We start from the raw sequence: 21,774 nt of genomic DNA, 5'->3' as shown, positions 1-21,774 counted from the left end.
CAAACGTACTTTGGTACAGCCTCCGCCATGACACAGCTGTAGTTAATCTCTAAAAGAAATATACGCTTGTGTCTACAATCCACACCTAAAGCTAAATCTAGTGCCACTTCCTACTACAAGATAAAACACTGCTCTCCACTGACAACTGCTCCACAATACTACATGCGGACAGCTATTGCACTTGGGCAAAGCATTCTGCTGCAAGCATTAAAAAAGAAACAAAGCGAATCCTGGTAAACCATTTGAAAGCATTAGTGTATCGACTTGATTGTGGCAGAGCCAAGCCACTACTGCATCTTAATATACCCAGGCGTGACTTAGGCAAAGGACCAAACGCGCCTGACTAGACAATTAATAAGGGCACAAAACAGATGTGCACACAGCTGCTACAACAAATGTTGTGGAAACGTGTCTGCGTTTACTTGGGGTATATTGGCTAATGCATACTTTCATTTTTCTTCAAGGTCTGCATTCTACATAGTTTTTTTTCATACTAGCGTGTTATACTTTGATTGGCGTAAGGGCAGCTGTGGTCTTCCATTCGGTTTCTCTATACTCCCATGGCCCTAACTTTCATGCTTGAGCGATCCATTCCTTTCATCCTATCCAGAGACATACATTCTCCTACCTCGATTCTCCACTGACTTTCATTTTGGCTGAATAATGGCCCCCAAAGAGGCGTTGTTGAATTCTCGGCTTGCAGCAGGCATATGTACACCCACTCAGTCCATCACCTCTCCTCTCCGCCATGGTGCATGGCTGAGAACCTTTTGACAGAAGACTAGGAAAGCGCTTCTCGCTTGTTCCGAACCCTAAAACTGAATCGGTGAAAACTAAATAATAACAGGAACAAAAAAATATGTCCCTGGAGGTTTTGCTTATAGTGGAAAGCGACTGTTTTGGTTGGTTTACCCCCCCACAAGGCTATGTCACTCTAATAAAAAGAATAAAAAAATAACAAAATGCAGCATGCGGTGTACTACACTAAATAATACCGCCGAATGATTCACCAAGGACCATGGAAAGAGTGACAAAAAATTCAGTAAGAGCACAAAAGCCCGTCTTGGGTCTGTCGCTTACAGTGGGCACAAAGATGCAGGGTTTTTCCCTGTCTCTCAAAGCCATGTCACCATAATCAATAAGCGATTTGCCGGCGCACGCTCCTTGTTGAGGCAGCACATTTCCACCTTGCTCGATGTCTCGTGGGAGCGCTCTCTCAAATAAATTGATTTGATGGTCCTGCCGCCATTGGATAAAGCGAAAAGCCCGTCGAAGCCTGTCATCCAGAAGTCCATCAATCAGTGTGTGCTCAGTGTATTAGGTCTACACCCGGACCCGTAGCCCCCATCTGCGTCGGACCAAAATAATTGTTTATTGTTGAGGCTAATCTAGTGAAACTGGCTCTCAAGTGGTGAGGCTGGAGCATCGCTGATAGCGGGAGATACAGACGACAGCCTTGATAGCGTAAGACGGATAGCTTTTAGGGCTAAGATAAGACGGCTGAGCCAAACTAAGGGTATAAACACCTTGCAGTCATAACCGGAGCGGTGGCAGCTACCCTGTCACATATCGGCTCAAATAAATTGATACTTGCCCTGTCCAGTGGGGCTACTAATTGTATTTTCTTTTAGCAGGTAGGGTTTTGTCAGGGTTCATCAGTCTTATATGACATCTGTAAAATGGCAGTCTTCCTAGCTGTCACTCTGGCGAGCAGCTAGGTTGGGGTTTTCCCCTGCCCCGGTCAGAGTCTGTTCAGACAGACGCTCCGCTTCATTAACGTGCAGTCGAAGGGTAAGACGAGCTCCTCCGTTTTACTGGCATGGCTCTGAAATCATTAGCATTTTTTTTTTTTTGGAGGAAGAGCCGAACCTTCCTCCCTGGTGAAGTGCCTTGGCGTCATCACCATCGGCAACACACGGGCATCTCGAAGAGCCAGAGGCGGCTCCGGCCCCTTTAATGAATGCAGAAACATACATTAAACAGTTTTGAAAAATGACTTTAAGAACTCATGGTTAATCATTTATAAAGACCGTCAGAAACAACCACCCTGGGCATTCTGGGAGGACTTTGTTACAATATTACATTCTGATATTTTACAGTTTGTGGTAAAGTATGCTTCATTGTGTGATGGTGTAATATATTGGAATTGTGCAATTATTATATTTATCATAATGAAACCAATGACTGCTGCTGTCAGTTACTTGTATGTTTTTGAAAGTGTCCTTTATGCTTACCTGGAAAAGGTATTGGCTCAATGACAATCAGTGATAATTTAGTTGTCATCTCATAGTTATGAAACTGCTAATAATATATTCGACCATGAGAGAAGAGAATTGAAAGTTGCGTTCATATTTCAAATTCTTGAAATGCGGTAATACATTCAATTCAGACAAGTTAAATGCCAGAGTTCACACTGCATTTTTGAGTGTTGTGACCCCGATATAAAGGTTATGTAAAGCATTTACAGCTATTGTTCTCTGTAATGTGACAAGCACAGATACTTGAGGGTTAGATAAAAGAGTTGTAGTCATAGGATTAGGCCAGCTATGCCTGAATATAGTCTGGTTAATGCATGCAAATTAAGCAAAAAAAAGCATCATGTCATTGGTGTATACCCATATGAAGTTTGCACTTATTGTTCGTAGCTTTGGATAATTGTCTGACAAATAAATGTAATGTAAGTTTGTTTAGATTTATGTGGCCTGTAGACACTGAAAATACCAATCCAGCCCCATTGCCTGGCAGTTTAGTTTAAAGCATATGTGTCAAACTCAATTCCCCTGGGCCGGATACGGCCCCCCACAAATTTTGACCCACGAGAGGTGCGCGTATGCCCTCTTTTTTATGAGAGGTGCACGTATGCCCTCTTATTTACGAGAGGTGCACGTATGCCCTCTTATTTACGAGAGGTGCACGTATGCCCTCTTTTTTACGAGAGGTGCACGTATGCCCTCTTATTTTACGAGAGGTGCACGGATGCCGTCTTATTTACGAGAGGTGCGTGTATGCCCTCTTATTTAAAAGAGGTGCGTGTATGCCCTCTTATTTTACGAGCGGTGCGTGTATTCCCTCTTATTTAAAAGAGGTGCGTGTATGCCCTCTTATTTTACGAGAGGTGCACGTATGCCCTCTTATTTAAAAGAGGCGGGCGTATGCCCTCTTATTTTACGAGAGGTGCGTGTATGCCCTCTTATTTTACGAGAGGTGCACGTATGCCCTCTTATTTACAAGAGGTGCGTGTATGCCCTCTTATTTACAAGAGGTGCGTGTATGCCCTCTTATTCAAAAGAGGTGCGCATATGCCCTCTTATTTAAAAGAGGCGCGCGTATGCCCTCTTATTTTACGAGTGGTGCACGTATGCCCTCTTATTTTACAAGAGGTGCGCGTATGCCCTCTTATTTTACGAGCGGTGCGTGTATGCCCTCTTATTTAAAAGAGGTGCGTGTATGCCCTCTTATTTTACGAGAGGTGCACGTATGCCCCCTTATTTACAAGAGGTGCGTGTATGCCCTCTTATTTACGAGAGGTGAACGTATGCCCTCTTATTTACGAGGTGTGCGTATGCCCTCTTATTTTACGAGAGGTGCACGTATGCCCCCTTATTTACAAGAGGTGCGTGTATGCCCTCTTATTTACGAGAGGTGAACGTATGCCCTCTTATTTACGAGGTGTGCGTATGCCCTCTTATTTAAAAGAGGCGCGCGTATGCCCTCTTATTTTACGAGAGGTGCGTGTATGCCCTCTTATTTTACGAGAGGTGTGTGTATGCCCTCTTATTTTACGAGAGGTGCGTGTATGCCCTCTTATTTACAAGAGGTGCGTGTATGCCCTCTTATTTTACGAGAGGTGCGTGTATGCCCTCTTATTTACAAGAGGTGCGTGTATGCCCTCTTATTTACAAGAGGTGCGTGTATGCCCTCTTATTTTACAAGAGGTGCGTGTATGCCCTCTTATTTACAAGAGGTGCGTGTATGCCCTCTTATTTACGAGAGGTGCGTGTATGCCCTCTTATTTACGAGAGGTGCACGTATGCCCTCTTATTTACGAGGTGTGCGTATGCCCTCTTATTTTACGAGAGGTGCACGTATGCCCCCTTATTTACAAGAGGTGCATGTATGCCCTCTTATTTATGAGAGGTGAACGTATGCCCTCTTATTTACGAGGTGTGCGTATGCCCTCTTATTTTACAAGAGGTGCGTGTATGCCCTCTTATTTTACGAGAGGTGCGTGTATGCCCTCTTATTTACAAGAGGTGCGTGTATGCCCTCTTATTTTACAAGAAGTGCGTGTATGCCCTCTTATTTACAAGAGGTGCGTGTATGCCCTCTTATTTACAAGAGGTGCGTGTATGCCCTCTTATTTTACAAGAGGTGCGTGTATGCCCTCTTATTTACGAGAGGTGCACGTATGCCGTCTTATTTACAAGAGGTGCGTGTATGCCCTCTTTTTTACGAGAGGTGCACGTATGCCCTCTTATTTAAAAGAGGTGCGTGTATGCCCTCTTATTTACGAGAGGTGCGTGTATGCCCTCTTATTTACGAGAGGTGCACGTATGCCCTCTTTTTTTACGAGCGGTGCGCGTATGCCCTCTTATTTTACGAGCGGTGCGTACTCACCGTAAAGAGGGCGCTCATCTCGTGCCTGGCTGGGGTGCTCAGCTATTGCTTGTAAACACACAGCACACGTGTTTTTCAGTGCCCGACAACCCGACCATTCGGAGACAAATGAACGACTGCAGAAATCTGCGATATCGACATGGTAACCATGTAGATTGCCATCGTAATCTATTAATTATCTGGCTCTTGGTTTGATTCGCAATTCTCTACATTGCCCTCAGTATGTCTGAGTTTGACACCTCTGGTTTAAAGGAAGGGCAGCCACGAATGTTTGGTAATTAACCAAGCCTTGCTATTTTTATGGGAACTACAGATATTTGCATATATTCATTCTGCTACGCGTCGCCTGTCAGTTCAAATTTAATTGGATGTGCATATTTGTGTGGGGGAAGACGTTTGTGGCTGTAACTTAAATTTTAAATTAGTCCGTACACCATTATTTCAAAATCTTTGCTTGGGCAAAGATATATAATTGGCGATAACATACTTGGCGATTTGGTCAATCATTACAGCTGAGAGATAGAGAGAGAGGGTGAGCGAGAGAGAGAAAGAGAGAGAGAGAGAGATACTGGAAGAAAAATGACCATTGTCGCACAGAGGGACAGTGGTAAATGGTGCATCATTTTGCTATAATTTACAAATCGCAGAGTGGAAACAAAATTAGATTAAGAGGGTGCTTTAAAAGAGACCCACTAAACATCACTATTAATTACCAACCTGTCAAGGACAAAAAAGATTATTTGTTTTCAGAGGATGAAATAATGGCTGGTGGATTTTATTTTTAGGGTCATTTTTCACAGGGAGAACTTTAAAAAAGAACAGGGAAAAAACATGGATTTTCCATCAAAGCACGCTAATGTCTACATTATTATCGAGGCAATAAATGACTAGACATGAGTTATGGGCAACAGCATGTGAAACAGATATTACATGGCCTTGCAATTTGTTGCCAGCATTAATGGGCAAGAAATCGACAATTGCCGTGCATTGAAATGTCAGTGTAAAATTATACCTTGAGCTATTAAATAATATAATGGTGTCATTTTTCAAACAGTTTCAGAACAATCAATCATACATACCTATTTCACTTTACCCTCTGAAATCCTTTAAGTTGCTGATGAGAACAGTCCAAAACATATTTTTTTAAAAGAAAAAAAAATCATTTTAGATCAGTGCAATTTCAGAAATCATTTTTGGTTTTCATCAGAGCTGAAATTCCTTTCATGTTCATAAACGGTTTATAGCAAAATTAAGATTTGTAAACAGTTCACAAAAACAGTAAGAGATCAGACCCCTGGTTATTGTAAATGATAATGAATAAGAACACACTCTAAGGGATGTGTTAAAGATCATTTCATGCCAAGGTTTGTATCTTTCATATGATTGTTTGATGTTCATTATACACAGTTGGTTGTACTGTACGTTGAGTATTAAAATGATTAATGCTATCTATTTGGAATATTGTATTATATGGGATTGTATACTCAACTGTCAAAATGTTAATGCAACATAGAGAAAACAAATGTATTCTTTACACCTATTCAGCAACTTATGGGTATGTAAGGCCTGGGTTTTGTTTTTGGATTTCCAAGCACTTCTCTTAATTATTTAAATAGGCCAGTTATGATCTGATATTTTAGATATGTTTCTTCATAAATTCATGAAATACAGGTCAGGGCTGCTTTTGTAGCCCCAAATGAAACAGTTTGCAGTGAACTGGCATTAGTGTGCTTACTGGTTAACTGATTCAGGTTTATTGATGACAAAAACTTGCATTCGGGTGTCTGATAAGGATGCCTCCTGGGTGCCTCCCTCTGGAGGTGTTTCGGGCTTGGCCACCGGGGAGGAGACCCAGGGGTAGACCTAGGACACGCTGGAGGGATTATATCCAAAGACTGGCCTGGGATTGCCTAGGGAAGGGTGAGTTAGCGGGAGTTGCTGGAGAGAGAGACGTTTGGGCTGCTCTGCTTGCCCCTTTGCCACCGCGACCCTGACCTGGATTAAGCAGTTTTAGAGAATGGATTGATGGTAAAACTTCCATGTACAGCGACCCTCCAGGGACAGAATTGCCCGTCCCTGTTATGTACATTATGCAGGCATGTCATGGCATGAAGTTCTGGCATATTTGTCATTGTGACTTATTAAACTTAAAAAAGATCTAAAGGGAAACAATGTTTACCTCTGTTGCATTGAACTGGAATGGTCAAATCAAGAACACTGAGCCTAAAACTAAATCTTGTATCTTGGGTATACAAATTTGCTATGGATGTGCTAAGCCTGTACAATTTGCCAAATTAGCATTTGTGTGTTTAAAATTTTGTTTATTTCCACACATCAGCTCAAAGCTTAAAACATCTCGTTAACAACGATATTTCCTGGAAGAGTCAGCATGTTTCACTCAAGAAGCACGTGTGAGGGGTGCTACGTTGAGATGCTCACACATTCACTGTATTACAACAAACGTCTTTTTCTGACTGCTATTTCAGAACGAGAGGTGGGGGAAAAAAAAGTATGCAAAATCCACCATGTGAACGCAAAATCGTACCCCTAGAGCTTTGCCATTCAAAGTGTCTATAACTGAGTCATTGAGAGGCTTCCAGGATGTGAGATGGTGATCTTCACCCTGGCATATGCCAGGATATAGCCCCATGCCACTAGTCGGGAGGTGGGTGGGGGTGGGGGTGGGGGACAGCATGGGGCTGGTCCCACTCCCCCAGCATGTGTACCTGGAGGGGCAGCTGGCAGGGGTGCACGTCGGGTCACTCTATCTGAGGATGGGGCGCGTCGGCGGGCTCTTCCTGGACGACTCACTGTCTCACTCTGGCAGCTTGTCATTTATCACAGCTGAGCGCTGTGTTCAGGTGGGACCGTGATTAATTTCACTTTACCAGTTTCAGAAATAAGTCCTATAAATCATTTTAAGCTCTGCGCACAGGTTTTGGTGTGGCACATGACAAATCTTCAGCACATCCTGGCTTGCCACGGCCAGTGACAGGGGCTCCCGTTAAAAAGCAAGAAGCTCAGGTATGTATGTTCTCATTCAACAGATGGCCTCCCGGATTACTATGTGGTAAACAATTGTGGGAAAATCAATGTCACAAATTAGAAAAAAATTTCCTTACTGATGCAAAACTGTTGATTAGCACAAATGGCACTTTTCTCATCACTTTTCAATATTTATTGCGCAACTTTCGTGTCAGAAAGTTAAAATGGAGTCCTTCAGTTAGTAAAGTCAGACAGGAGGATAACTGCTTAGCACTCTGCATGGTATTCCAGGCATTTATTGATTTTAGAGATGCGATGACCTGGAGGTACCCAGAGCTATGTTTATTGGGTAGTGCTGAAGTGAAATCTAGTGTTCTTTTAAAGAACATCACTAATGAGTTCTTCACTGCCCATGTTATCCTTCATCTTTTCAGGCTCCTTTTCCAGTGATAATAATGCACTCATTAAGCAATGAATCTCAGTAGCGATATTGAGTGTATATATATATATATATGCAAAAGCTTGTGAACCCTTTGTAATTACTTGAATTTCTGCATTAATTACTCATTAAATGTAGTCTGATTTTCATCTAAGCCACAATAATAGTCACTTGCAACTGTATATATATATATCATCAAACCAGTGACCCCTAATGCCCTGTGGATGGGGGCATTGCCATCTTGGAAAAGGCCACTCCCATCAGGATAGAAATGTTTCATCATAGGATAAAGGTGATAACTAAAGGTATAACTTTGTATTGATTTGCAGCAGACCCAAACAATGCCAGGAAAATACCCCCCACAGCATAACAGAGCCACCGAACCCCCTCACTGTAGGGGTCAAGCATTCAGGCCGGCACCGTTCTTTTGGTGTATGCCACACATCCACTCGCCAAATTGTCGAGAATATGGTGAAGGATGACTCTTCTGACTATCACTTTTTTCCGCATCTCTGTAGACCAGTGCCAATGGTTTTTTTCACCACTGAACTCTCAAATGTGCATTTTGCACTGGAACCCTACTATAATATCCCTCTCTATGTAGTTGTCGACTGATTGTTATAGCTGACAGTCTTATCATGTCCTACATTAACTTTCTCAGTCACCTAAGAAAGAGTTGCTCATCTGTTTTTCCTTACAGTACATATTGCCCTAATGCACTAGCATCACGGTCAACGAATGTGCGCTTTTGACCAAAATTTGCAACCTGATTTACTGATGTCTTTCCCTTAGATATAAAAGCATGTAACACTAGCCAGTTGAGCAGTCTTTGTGACAGAAGCTCCTGCCATCCGTGCCCCAATAATGAACCCTCTTTCAAAGTCACTTAGATCTTTTCCTCTTTCCATCTTGATCCAAAATCAAGGTCAAATGGGTCTGCTGAGTATTTGTATGCATGCCACAGAGCATGATAGGATGTTAATTGCTCAATTGTATCATGCAGTACACCTGTATGGAAGCGTCTGCATTCGTTACAGTATGTTTCTCCACTCATTTATTCAGGTTTGTCTTTTAAATTGTCACCCGTCTGTATGCATATATAAGAACCTTGCTCAAGGGTTCTATAGAAATAAAAAAGGATGCTTTTTTGTACCAGAAGTATTTTTATTGGAATGATAAAACGCTTTTTAATTGTTCACTTTTTGAACAGCCATATTTCGCCAAACACTGTTGAAAGTGGTTGCTTGGAATGTTCTGACGAATGGCGCGCAGCTGAGTCCCGCAGACATTCCGCCTCTCCCGTCTCGCTTTTCCCAAGCTCCGAGCCGAGTGAGGCCAATCGATTGCCAAACGGCGGCTTGCGGTCCTTCAATAGGAAACTGCTGTCATGGCTCCGCAAGGCAAGGCCTTGAAAGGAAGCTTAAAATTACATTTATTGCACGAGACAAGAAACAGGCAATTGCACAGAGAGAGAGAGAGAAGTGAAGAATTCTACGCTCTGCACTTAGGGGAACGATTATTACTCTTCTGCTGGCGACAAAAAGAGTCTCTGTCTACCAATCAAGTCTCCAGAGCAATCTCTTTGACACAATAAATGAATAAATAAATAAATTCTAAAAAACACACACTTTGCCTGAACATTAATATTTGGCTTTTGTGAAAGCTGTAATTGTTATTTTGGCAGTGTTGGATTTTTATTCCAGAAATATTTGTTTTTCCAAGTAGCGGAATGTGGTGGAAACTATGATGCCCAAAGCTACTTTCATATCTGAAAGAGTTCTACAAGAAAATGAATTGCCTTTCTCCATTTTAGAAGCTCCCAACCTCTCCCAGCTGAATGTAATGGTGTTGCATTCATATTTCTAGGGGATTGTGTTGCATGACCATCTATGTTTTTTTCACTCAGAATGAAATCAAAGTTTGATTCTCATCTCATAATTGAGACGTTTCCTGGAAACAAGAAATGATACACACATTCATTTTTATTTAGATAATACAATTAAGTCACCACTGGGCACATGACGATCATGTGATAACGGTTTTCACTCAATTACTGGCCCATGGAAGATGAAAGAACAGAAAATGCAGTGACTTACATTATGCATTCTGAAGATTAATTTAGTCTTTCTGTAGTGTAGTATAGCACGCATACCAGAATGCAAAAATGCACAAACACACACGCACACACACACTCACACACACACAAAAACACACACACACACACATATACACACGCACACTCACTCACGCACACACACACACAGAGTAAGAGTTAGCCCTGTAAAGACATTTCATGAGTTGCACTTTTAAATATTGTTTGGCAGAGAGGCTTACATTGGTGATTTATTTATTTTTATTTGTTTATTTTCTCTTTTTATTTTTGCAGAGTAACTTACTGTGAACAGTCATTTTCATCAATATCTCACTGAAAGCACTTTGAAGTCATCACAGTTTTGGTGCTTTCTTCCAATCAGAAATAATATAATATTCATGTTTTTCATTATTGAAGGAAAAAATGGATCTTGCAATCACTCAAAAAATGAGAACAAAGATTGGAGGACTATGGGACCTGACTCATGATTACTCACATTTGATTGCAATACAGCAAGTTATGCAGGTGTGATTTATTTATGGATAGGAGGTGTACTATGAACAAGGTGATTCCATGACTCATTATTCTGTTTAGAGAAATATCTTGTACATCTTATTCTGGTTGTTCATAATTGGGGCTCGTGAAAATTCCTGACCAATTGACTTGAGAGTCACGTGAGTAATATTTCCAGCTATTATCCTCAATGTGTCACTACAGGTACTGTAATCTCTGAAATAATTTCACAAAACAGCACAGGTGTGACTAATTATACCATTAAGGACTCATTTGGAAAATCAATAAATATTTTGATGCTGTTAAAGGGAAGTGTCAACAATGTGAAGCATGCACACACTAAGGACAACTAGAAAAATGACTACTGGTACAGAGTGCATTTGGTTCACACTGTACACCAATACGCATAATTTGTTTTGTGCATTCTGCAATTATTATGATTATTTTTTGATTGATCACACGCTAGGCACAACAAGTAGACCATCATTTTAAATCTAAAAATGTGGACAATGGCATGATGAATAACACACCATGTTTCTAAAACAATCTATTGTGCTTTTAATGGATTATTTTCAAAAAGGCCTTCTTGCTGGTTTATTTGAAAAGCAATCCCACAATCACAAAATAAAAATGAATAGGACATCCAAAGGCAAATTTCTTGTGACTATCTTTTAAAGTTCTGTGTGACTATGTTCCTCAATAATATTATAGGGGTGGCTGGCTGGACTGGCCACTCAAGGAATAATTGTGTTCTGCACCATGTTGTTTGGGCTTGCAATGTGATGTCATAATAATATCGCTCACAGGGTTCTTTGTCTAGCCAAAAGAATGACCTTTGAGCATTTCCCACCGTTTGTTCTGGCGGGATGACTTCTTAAGATATGGGCAATGAGCGTTGTCCCTGTTCTGCCTGGTCTCTCGATGGAGACAATCACTAAAACATTTCAAATCCTACCTTCGCTGAATGCTCGAATGCAGTCCCTCCAATTAACAAGGAATAGCATTGCCCTATTTTATCATGCACTAACTGTAGAATGGAGGTACTGTCCAATGGAGCTTTTAAAATGTTTTCATTTACTGCTAGTGTAACATAGACGGGGTCAAATTCTTACAACTGGCCTGTGGATGAATTCTTACTTAATTACTTTCATAACATAACATAGTGTTACTGAATTAAAAATAACAAAGAAATCTCATAAACTTGTCATAAAAGTCAATAATAAACAAGCTTCAGCTTTACTTGTGGTAATCAGATGATATTTGCAGTTTGATGATTGTTTAACAAGGCTATAGCTGCCTTGCAGTGTTGGGAGTGAACTGCAGGTTATTAAGACAAGAATTTATTTGGGCCCTACTTATAACTGACATACTGGCTTATCATATTTATAATTATTGGAATAAGGGGCTTACGTGATTCATAGTCAGTATACGTGAACATTCTGGTTAACACTGAAGTATCAGTGTGCATGCAAATGCATTTGTGGACAGTATGTGCTGTGGACAGTATGTGCTACTTCCTGGATCTTTTCAAACAGAGTGACAGTGCCTGAAGGACGGGTCGTGCGTCACTGGCGGAGGGGCGGGGGCGTGCTATGAAAATGCATGGCCGCGTGCTGTTTACACAAGCGTTTCAAGCCACCGCAACAGACGCCCACCCGCCAGCGCATGGAAATGAGGGAGCTGGCAGGCCGTGGGCAGGGAGCGAAACGGCACGCTCGAGCTAAGCGTGCGATTGTCCGTCTTGCTCGCCGACAAGCTATTTGCCAGCCTCGGTACGCTCGTTAATTCGGTACCATTTGCAGTTTCTCCGGGGGAGAGATCAATGCCAGCGGCGGGGGCTGGAAAGTGGTGAAGTCATAAAACCTATTAAAGGGAGCCGTTCGTCTCCCCTGTCAGCCGGACCTGATTATTACCATTGACTGCCGTAAAGCCGTGTGACCCTATGCATGGCGCCACCTCTCTCTGCTCTTTGCTCAGACGCTAAACCAATCTGCATCTTCGCGGTAAAAAATATGAGCCCTCGCATTTTCTAGATGGAGACGTTTCCTCCTCTTCAGAAGGCTGCTTATTTGATTTTTAATGATTGTGTTTGTGGAACTGCCTTGATGCGGATACAGAAGGATCACATGTGTCGGTGCTTTGTTGTTTGTCTCAGTATTGTTCATCAAATCCGCCCCCACCCCCCCAAAAAAAAAAAAAAAAAAAACGATAAAAATAATTTATATAATCTTTCAAAGAATACACAAATACTGTTGGTGCCCTGTATATTTCTGTTTAATTGCACAAAATGCAGCGTTATCTCAAAGAAATCAAATTTAGGGTATCCTTCCCCACTGTGAGCAATGTAATAGCAGAGCAGTAGTGTACATTTAAAACCACAATATAAAACAGTATGAGAACTGTACTGGGAACACTCCCAAGTGATCTGTGTTTGTATTGCAAAGAAGGCACAGCTTTGTTTCGGTCTTCATAATACGTTTAACCATCATGCTATGTGATGTCTTCCCGTTAGAGTAGATGTGTCGTAATGCGACTACCTCAAAGACACTGAAAGCATGAAGATCATGCAGAAACATGGAAACACGCACATACGCACGCGTGCACAAATGCACACGCTTATCAATGTCAAATGCATTATGAAGTGGTACAGCTTCTGTGCAACTGGGGACAAAAATGAATCAAATCCTATTAATCTTTTGTGAGAGAGAAGTTGACATTTCGTTCTCTAATTAAACAAGCCATGGAATGGATTGCTGAATTGCATTGGTAATTAACATTTATCTTGGGATGGTGTGACAGGGACACAAATGTAATTGCTTTATTGCCTTTATGTTTAGCTATGGTGGTTTTGACAAGTCAAATTTAAGAACAGGCAGTTAAACCCCCTTTAATTTATTGTCATTCTGAGCATTATTGTCTTAAAATGTTCTCTGAACTATAATTATTGAAATGATACTAAATGCTGTGATCTAAATGGGATTAGCACATCCATTAAATTATCTGTCAGTATCATTATCTGTTATTCGACTACTGTGTGCAATGTTAGTTCCATTGTACTGTATGTGCTAATCATTTCTGGGACTCCATTGTCACTGTAATTATTTATATTAGCTGCACACTTGCCCTTTCTTTGGATCCATGGCAACCATATGTCCTTGTATTGTTATGCTTAGCAAGAGGGTGCTCTAATGCTTGAGCTGATTAACACCTTTTTTTTCACGCATGCATGCACACACATACTGTACACGTACACACATATCACATATATTCTCTCCCAGAGACTACAATAAAAATAACATTTTTATTTTTCAAAAGAAAAAAGTGTGAAGTGTGTTGGGATCTTTGGGTGGCATGGCAGCATGCAGTATGTCTGCATAATATGCATTTTTACCACCGATTGTGAAAGTGTTCTCCACATAATAAGAGTTCAGTGGAAAAGTTTCAGTCCTGGCACTTTTTTTTTTGGGTTTTTTTTGCTGTTGTGGCAACGTCACATTAGGTGCTCAAAATAGAGACTGACTTTTTCATAGATGTACAAACCATTAAAACATATGCGAGCTATTCCAAGCAGGAACTCTTTACGCTGTGTATAAGTCTGCTTGTCATGCCAGTAGATGGCAGTGTTATCCCTTTTAATAGTAGATGGGTTGGCTACTGCATTGAATAGAGCAAACCGGGAGGAAAAAAAATAAATAAATCTGTGCTGCGAGAGAAGGATGTTGGAACAACCAGCAGTGAGCCCACATGCTCCAACTTCGTCAAACACACTGCAATTTGCAGACTCCTCTCACAATGGGCCCTGTCACACTGTTACACAAGTCTTTCTCAAAGCCTTCCTGCAGTCGCGTGGCACCACTTCCTGTTACCTGACACACAGCCACGAGGTCTGAATGTGACAGCAGTGACTCTGAGAGCACACTGACAAACACGGCAAAGAAATCTTCGTTGTCTTGGGAACCGGCAAGAGGGTGCTTTGTACGTGGGGACTGAAAGAGCCGGCGGCTGAACAGTGCCTCGAAAAGGAACCTTTTTCTAATCCACAAAAGCACGAACACACTCTAAAACACACTGCCTGTTTTATTTTTGCTTTTTCTTCTTTTACTGTGTTTTTTTCCCGTTCAATCACCTCTCATCAATGGACGATCATGGCCATCTGATGATAATTGTCTGTGCTGCAACACTGCCCTTCTCCTCTGCGAATGCTCATCACCATCTTCTCTAAAATAACATTTCAAAAGAAATCTATAATCAGTCCCTCTCCTCCCCAAACCTCCAACTCCTGTGGTGAGGCCAATCTGTATTCTATTGAACACCTCACACCCCCTGTGCCCCCCCTCCCCCCACACCATCACTGTACTCCCAAGTGTCCAACCATGCACAGAAAAAAAGGCCCCTGAAGCCCTCTAACGCAAAGGCCTCGTCTAAGAATTCAAAACTGGTAGAATTGAGTCTCAGTTCACTGTGAGAAACTGAAAATGAAAAAAAAAAAAACGAAATCACAAGCTACAGTCGAGACCGAGTTGAAAAATCGCCCTGACCCGGTTATATACTGTACAATTTATTTAATAAAATGTCTGAGCTGAGCTTAGGTAACCTTTGGTTCAACCAGAGCACCGCAACCTCACTGTCCCAGCTACACTTTGGGGGTAATCAGATGATCCAGCAGTCTAAAGCAGCAGGTCAAAGTCGTGTGCCTTACACTCAGAATATAAGGTATGGGGTGGGTGCCCTATGTGTTAATTCATTTGCACCTTTTTTTCTTGCAAAAGGTACTTATTGGACACAAATTACTTCAATGTACCTTTCAGGGAACAGCTGAGAAATGAGTTCCTTAAGAACAAAAATATAAAGTGTACTGTACCTTTATTTCTGAGAGTGCTTAAGAGTTTGCTGAGCATATATATTCATTTTTTTCTGTTCTGTGGTTGCTAAGAAATGCAAAAGTGCTTTGGAATTAGAAAAAAGAATGAATTAATAAAAAAAATATATATAAATAAATAAACCGCATCTATAATCAGCCAGATAAGACAAGATAAGATCTATTTCGTCTCGTATTTTTGCCTTCATGTATGGCCTCCCCATCCAATCCCATAGTCTCCTTCAAAATGCATGCCTGCATGGACATGTATTCATTTTAGTTTCAGTGCTGTGCTTCATCTAGCCGTCCTGTGGGGTGGCGACAGAGTGCCGACCTTGGCGCTCTGTCAGGGGGTTAAAAGCGAGAGTCGGCTGTGGAAACGTACGAGGTCCTGCCTCTTGTTTGCACCGTCGACCTTGCGGGCCACCTCAAGCGATACTGTCTCCCCGGCCGGAGAGGAGCGGCCTGTGGAGCTTTGAAGATTCCTTTCCCCTGACCCTCTCCTCTGCCCCCCACAAAGCGGCTGCACTTGATTGCATTAATTATCTCCAGACCCCCGCCGCTCCCTCTCGGACACCCTGCGCCTGTTGTGGCGTCTCGGTGTGCAGCTCCCCGAGTTCCGGTGCTGTTAGGCGAGGCTTGTTCTTCAGTGTAATATCATTATTGAGTTGGTTTTTTTTATTTATTTTTTTACTACAAAAGAAAAGTGAAGTGAGTTTTTTTTTCTTCTATTTTCTCTTGCGGTAGTCTGACCATTCGCACTCACATGTATTGGCTATCTCTGACTGCCTCTCCAAATAAAGATGCTTCATTTCTCCCCCTTGAGTTCCACAACAGAGAGTGTATAGACCCCGGCACTGTTACGAACTGTGAGGCTGAGAGAACGGGAGGCTCTTAGCTCCACCTTTCTTACACCCTCCTTAGACCTGTGTCTAGAAGGCTCTTAGGTGATAATGAGGTTCCTGTGCAGTCTGTTAGCGTATGAATGTTCCATTCCAGAGGGAAAATTTCCTTTGTTAAGCACACTAATGGGAATATCTGTTCAGCAAATAGAATGTTAACAGTGCCCCTTTTTGTTACCGTACGTATTGTGGAACATTATAAAAATACGACCATCACAGCACATCAGAAATCAGCTATTTAACAGAACAATATTCAGAGAGGCCTTGAAATGAATAAGCAAGCCTGGCTGAGCCAGGAGCTGAATCTCATTGTGAAGTTGAGGCACAAAAGTGTCGCTCTTTCACAGAGTTGCTAAAGTCAGTGAGCGTCTGGTCCGATCTGACAGCACAGATGCAGCAGATGGCTTGGACGGCTCACGTCCCAGGGGACGCGCGCTCCATCTCATTCTTCCCCCCCTCCCAGCCCAGGGGTCACCGAGGAGGGCCAAAGTGTAATCGGCGACTCTCCGGTGAATGAAACGCAAGTTGGCGGGCGGTGGGCTTAGGGGCCGGGGCGGGGGGGTGGTTGCGTTTCAGAGGGCGGTGGAGGGGGATGTTAATTGACAATTGTAAATAGCAAATAAAGCACATGGCTGGAATTAGCGGAGCAGGCGCGGCACTTCCTGCTAATTGCCGCCTGAAACGCACGCGGGAAAGTAACAAATGACAGCGGCAGCCACGTCCTCTGATAAGAGCGCGAGGAATACATCAAGGAGCAGATTGCTAATATCGGGTGGTTTCATCTCGCCGCTCGTGAAATAAACGGCAATGGGGCTTGCAGTAACACGGCGCGACGCGGCGCGGGGTGTAATGGGACGAGCAGCCTCTGCCGCCAGGGCGTAATGGACTGCGACGCCATTACTCACCCGCACGCTTCGATGGCGTCAACATGTCGCAACACGCCATTTGTAAAAGATTCAGCCAGACCTCACCTGCTTAGCCAAGGTTGGGCCGGGACAAAGCCCCCGCTTTTGCCAACGCCACAAAAAGCTAGAGACACCTCCGGCATGCATGTGGATTTGTTCCAATTTGTTAGTACAAATCGGTGCCGAAACCAGAATTACATTATGTAAGATTGCCAATTTGCTTAGTATGAGATTTTTATAATGATCTAGTTATATTGCTAACAAAGATGTGGATTTTGGAATAAGTCTTTTTACCCATTTATGCAGCAGCATTTTATTGAATCAAGTGGTGCAAATATCTTGCTCAGGGGCTCAATAGCAATGTCCTACCTGGCACTATATCTCACAACACACAAGGTCCAGAATCCAGCCGCTCCAACCAATACATTGTTACCTCTCGCTAGGAGCCATTCTCTCATACCTCAGGCGGTCATAGAGCACAGGAAAATCTGGTAAGGGAGCAGCCTTGATTGATGGAGGGGAGAAATGCCATTGCCCAGAGCTTTGATTTACTGGCTCGTCCAGCCCCATAATAAGAGGTAATGCTGAATCTGCCTGGTTCCCCCCCACACCTGTTTTGCGGTGAGGTGTCGGGAGCACAGCTTCAAGGGGTCACTTCCACTTCACTCCATCTTCTGCAAGAATGGGGGGGGGGGGGGGATCCTGACACCCACGTTAATAACTGAGGAATCTACATCTTCATTAACATCCTATTAATACGGGGGTGGAGGGAAGCAGTCAAGACAGAGCTTGTTCCTGTTACCCAGGTTCCGAGAAAAAGACTTTCCTGAACTCAAATGATGTATGGGTTCTTGGCAGAAAATTAATTATAAATTAAAGCAGCATTTTCCAGGAAGCAACCGTTATTGAGGAAAACTTTTGAGGAAAAATCTTTCCATGTTGTACGGTCCTATTAGAGCTGATGTTCTAGCAGGTTCTTTGCAACTCCCACGGCTGTCTCCATGAATCTGAAGCATCTTTGTTTTAGGAGAGCTTTTCAGCAAAAGGTTCAATGCTATTTCAACTCCAACAGAGTTTATGTGTCCACGATGAAACAATGCTCCATGAGAGTAAAATGTACTCTATCCAAGCAGATTTAATACTGACAATTTTGCTGTGCTTGTATAACCTGGTTGGCAAGAACCCTTAATCTTTTATAACATCTACTGCAAACAAGTCATGTACTTTTTTTATTTAAAAAAGTTTCTCTGAAATAGCATTTTTGATGCATGAATAAATGATTGTCATATTATATTTAGCTGCAATTTGATTAAAATATAACCAACCCTTTTAAAACCAAAATGTTTTTAAAAACTTAATTTGTTTAGATTTAAAAAGCCAGTGGTACTGAGGCACAAATAGCTACTTATATATGTTTTGCCACCAAGGCTTTGTTGCCTTTTATATGCATTTATATTTCATGTATTATGTTCCATTAATCCAACATGTTTGTGGTGACTAAGTTATTTAAAAAAAGCATTAAAAGGACATTCATTGTTAACATACGCATACATATAGTTCAATTCCTATCAAATTCTGTCATGAGATAAGAAATAGAACATGGCGTAGCTCTCTGTGTTTCAATTGAGACATTTTCCATTTTAATTCACCAATGAAAAATGTTTCCTGGATGTGAAGATATTTTTACACAGCATAATGAAGTATGTTGTTCCTGCTGTGCATGACCCATAGTGTAGCAAACAGTGTTTCCTGGATGCGTTTCCTGGATCGCTCCAATCGTGCAGGAGAGAGAAGAATTTATGTTCATGTATTTTTTTTTATCATTCAAGGATTACATACTGTATAGGAAGATATCCAATGGTGAATCCTTTTTATCTGTGTGTCATTGCTTCTTAAATTATTTTTCTGTTATTTATATTCACATTTTGTGAGCCTTTTGTGATATATATATATATATATATATATATATATATATATATATGTTTAACTGAGGTACCAAAAAAAGAAATAACATCAGTTAGGAAAGCTTTACATGACATAAAATTCCTTCACCTTCAAATTATTTGTGATTATAATGTGTTCTTGTATTATTGATGAGGTGACATCAAGGAAATTGAGAGGCAAAGAAGCTCTCAGTGATAAGCTGTGAGAATGCATAAAGGTCAGTGGTGACACACTAGCACAATAAAAGTTGATGGTGACTTGATGCAGAATGGGAACTCAAAGGTCAAACACAAAGTTGATGCACTCCAGTGAGAAATCGGATTTATTTCCCATCACTTTTAATCACTTCCGATCGATTAAAGGCATGCTTTGGGCTCCAAGCTTGACTGAGACAAATCTTGAGAGACATTTCCTCTCTGTTAAGTCTTTTAAGAAGTTTATTGAATAAGTTGTTTACCAAAACTGTTAGAAGGCGTTCACTTATCCTCTGGATCGTAATTATGGTTGTCAGGCATCACACGTTGTTCCATTAGCGCTGATAAAGGTATGTGACGAGCAAGTGAAATGTCTAAAAAAAGCCATGCTAATGAAAATTAAAGCTGAAAATAAATGCACTCGATACAGGAAAACAGATCCAAGGGCTGCAGGTTGTTTTTTTTGTTTTTTTTGTATAACACTTTGCTGTTCCCTGGGAATAGGAGTCTAAAGCAATCTCTCTCTCTCTCTCTCTCTCTCTCTCTTACATAGAAAATAAAGAATAGGGGAAAAATCCTTTCTCCCTTTATAAAGCTTTAATTAGCCAAAGCAAATCCCCACCTTAGATTCCTCTGGTGAATGCATTTATTTTATGGGGAATAAGCCATCAAACTGGTAATTTCCCAGTGTCTGTTAAAAAGAGGGCTCAGCTGGGGTTTTTCCCCCCATCTCTGATAGTTTCATTTAGTATGCATACCCTCACCTATTATCTTTACGATATGATGCTGTCCAGTTGAAGCCAACCTCAAACCTCATGGATCTCTGCTCATTAAAAGTTCATTCACTGACTCCTGATTAAACGTCAGACCCTATTACTTACCCATAATAAAAGTACAGAAGTATTTTTCTCACATGGCAGTAACATATTCACTCCAGCCTAGTTTATGCACCCTTCTTTAAAGGTGAATATTTATTTAAGTGCAGAACACAATGCTAGAGCAGTAACTGGAGAGAAAGTACTGTTCACCTGCGTGCCTCTGAGGGAGATCTGCTGTAAGTCACATGATCACGTCAGATGATCCAAAAAAAAAAAAGGCTCACGTAGTATGACCAGGTGTCAGCGATGGGTAGTAACTTTGAACAGGTTTACAATATCGGCCAGTTCTTAGGGGAGGAAAGCCACACAGTGCAGGTCCTGGTTCACAGGCTGAAAGCCTCATGCTAGACTGTTCTATCCTGGACCACAGGCACCCTGAGGCCACAGATAATTAGACAGACTGAGACTGACCTGGTAGAGAAAGTGCAGGGCGAACGTTGCCTCTACAGCTTATTTCCTGTGGCATATCTGATCAATGTTGCATGCATTTCCTTTTCCCTCCAACAGTACTGATTTCAGAGAGTGTGGACGTCTCCCCCACCGGCTGGCTTATCTGCAGTCCGCCTGGGCGTGACTGGAGGGTAGGATGAAGCCTTTTTTTTTCTCTGCTGCATCTTTGCCATGCTGCACAGGAATACACTAATGCTCACGGCTAAGACCTGCTGAGCAAAATCTGGATTATTCATGAAAAAAGAAAGCTCGTGGATCAGAAACTGGCTGACAGTAAAACAGTGTCTGACATCAGACAAAGCGTGCTTGCTGAAAACAATATTCACCACTGGACCATAGAGACTCTCTGTCTATAACAAGCACTGAGCGTGTCTGAGGGTCAAATTCCTTGTTTGGACATCAGACTGGAGCCCAGACTGTCATAAAATAGTTTGAATTATTTTCATGGATATTGTGGGTGTGATGTCATTCCAGACATTTTGTTTGTTCTTCGTGTGTCTATGTACTTTTGTATTGAATAAGCATGCGTGTGAGCATGCATGCACTGCACGTGTAGGCATGTGCAGCCATACCTGCGTTATGTGCTGTGTTGGTAAATGTGATTGTTCTTATGAACTTGTTTATAGGTATTCATGTAACTTTTGGGTGCCTGCATGCGCATGAATACATGTGTATTTGTACATGTGTAGTATATATGCAACTCTGGGTGTGTCTGAAGCCAAATACTGAAACCACACAGATAGTGAACCCTAAACACATAATGATTCCATCTGAACATCAAGGCTTATATTCGTTATAGTTTTTTAAATTTAATATTATTATTTTTTTAGATATGTGGACTACTGTCATGATTTAAAATGGCTTATTTGAACAAATTTGATTTCCAGTTCTCTCATGCTTACTTGGGAGGTGATCAATGGAGCTTAGCCCAAGAGAGAGTCGAGGTGGTGGGGGAGAAAGAAAGAGTAGCCATGTGGGAATGACCAAGATGGGATAG

At 41.7% G+C, this 21,774-nt stretch overlaps 1 long non-coding RNA gene across 1 annotated transcript in view; it reads left to right on the top strand.

Annotated features, from left to right (window-relative positions):
• Positions 1 to 21,107, top strand: part of LOC135251099 (uncharacterized) — a 38,197-nt gene extending 17,090 nt beyond the window's left edge. Inside the window, exon 4 of the long non-coding RNA XR_010329079.1 lies at positions 20,835 to 21,107. This is a non-coding gene — a long non-coding RNA (uncharacterized LOC135251099). The remainder of the gene's footprint in view (positions 1 to 20,834) is intronic.
• The last annotated feature ends 667 nt before the right edge of the window (positions 21,108 to 21,774 follow it).

Source organism: Anguilla rostrata, chromosome 3 (assembly GCF_018555375.3).
Source record: "Anguilla rostrata isolate EN2019 chromosome 3, ASM1855537v3, whole genome shotgun sequence".
NCBI lineage: Eukaryota > Metazoa > Chordata > Actinopteri > Anguilliformes > Anguillidae > Anguilla > Anguilla rostrata.
The sequence above is the reverse complement of the archived record's forward strand: the minus strand, read 5'-3'. Positions and strand labels throughout refer to the sequence as shown.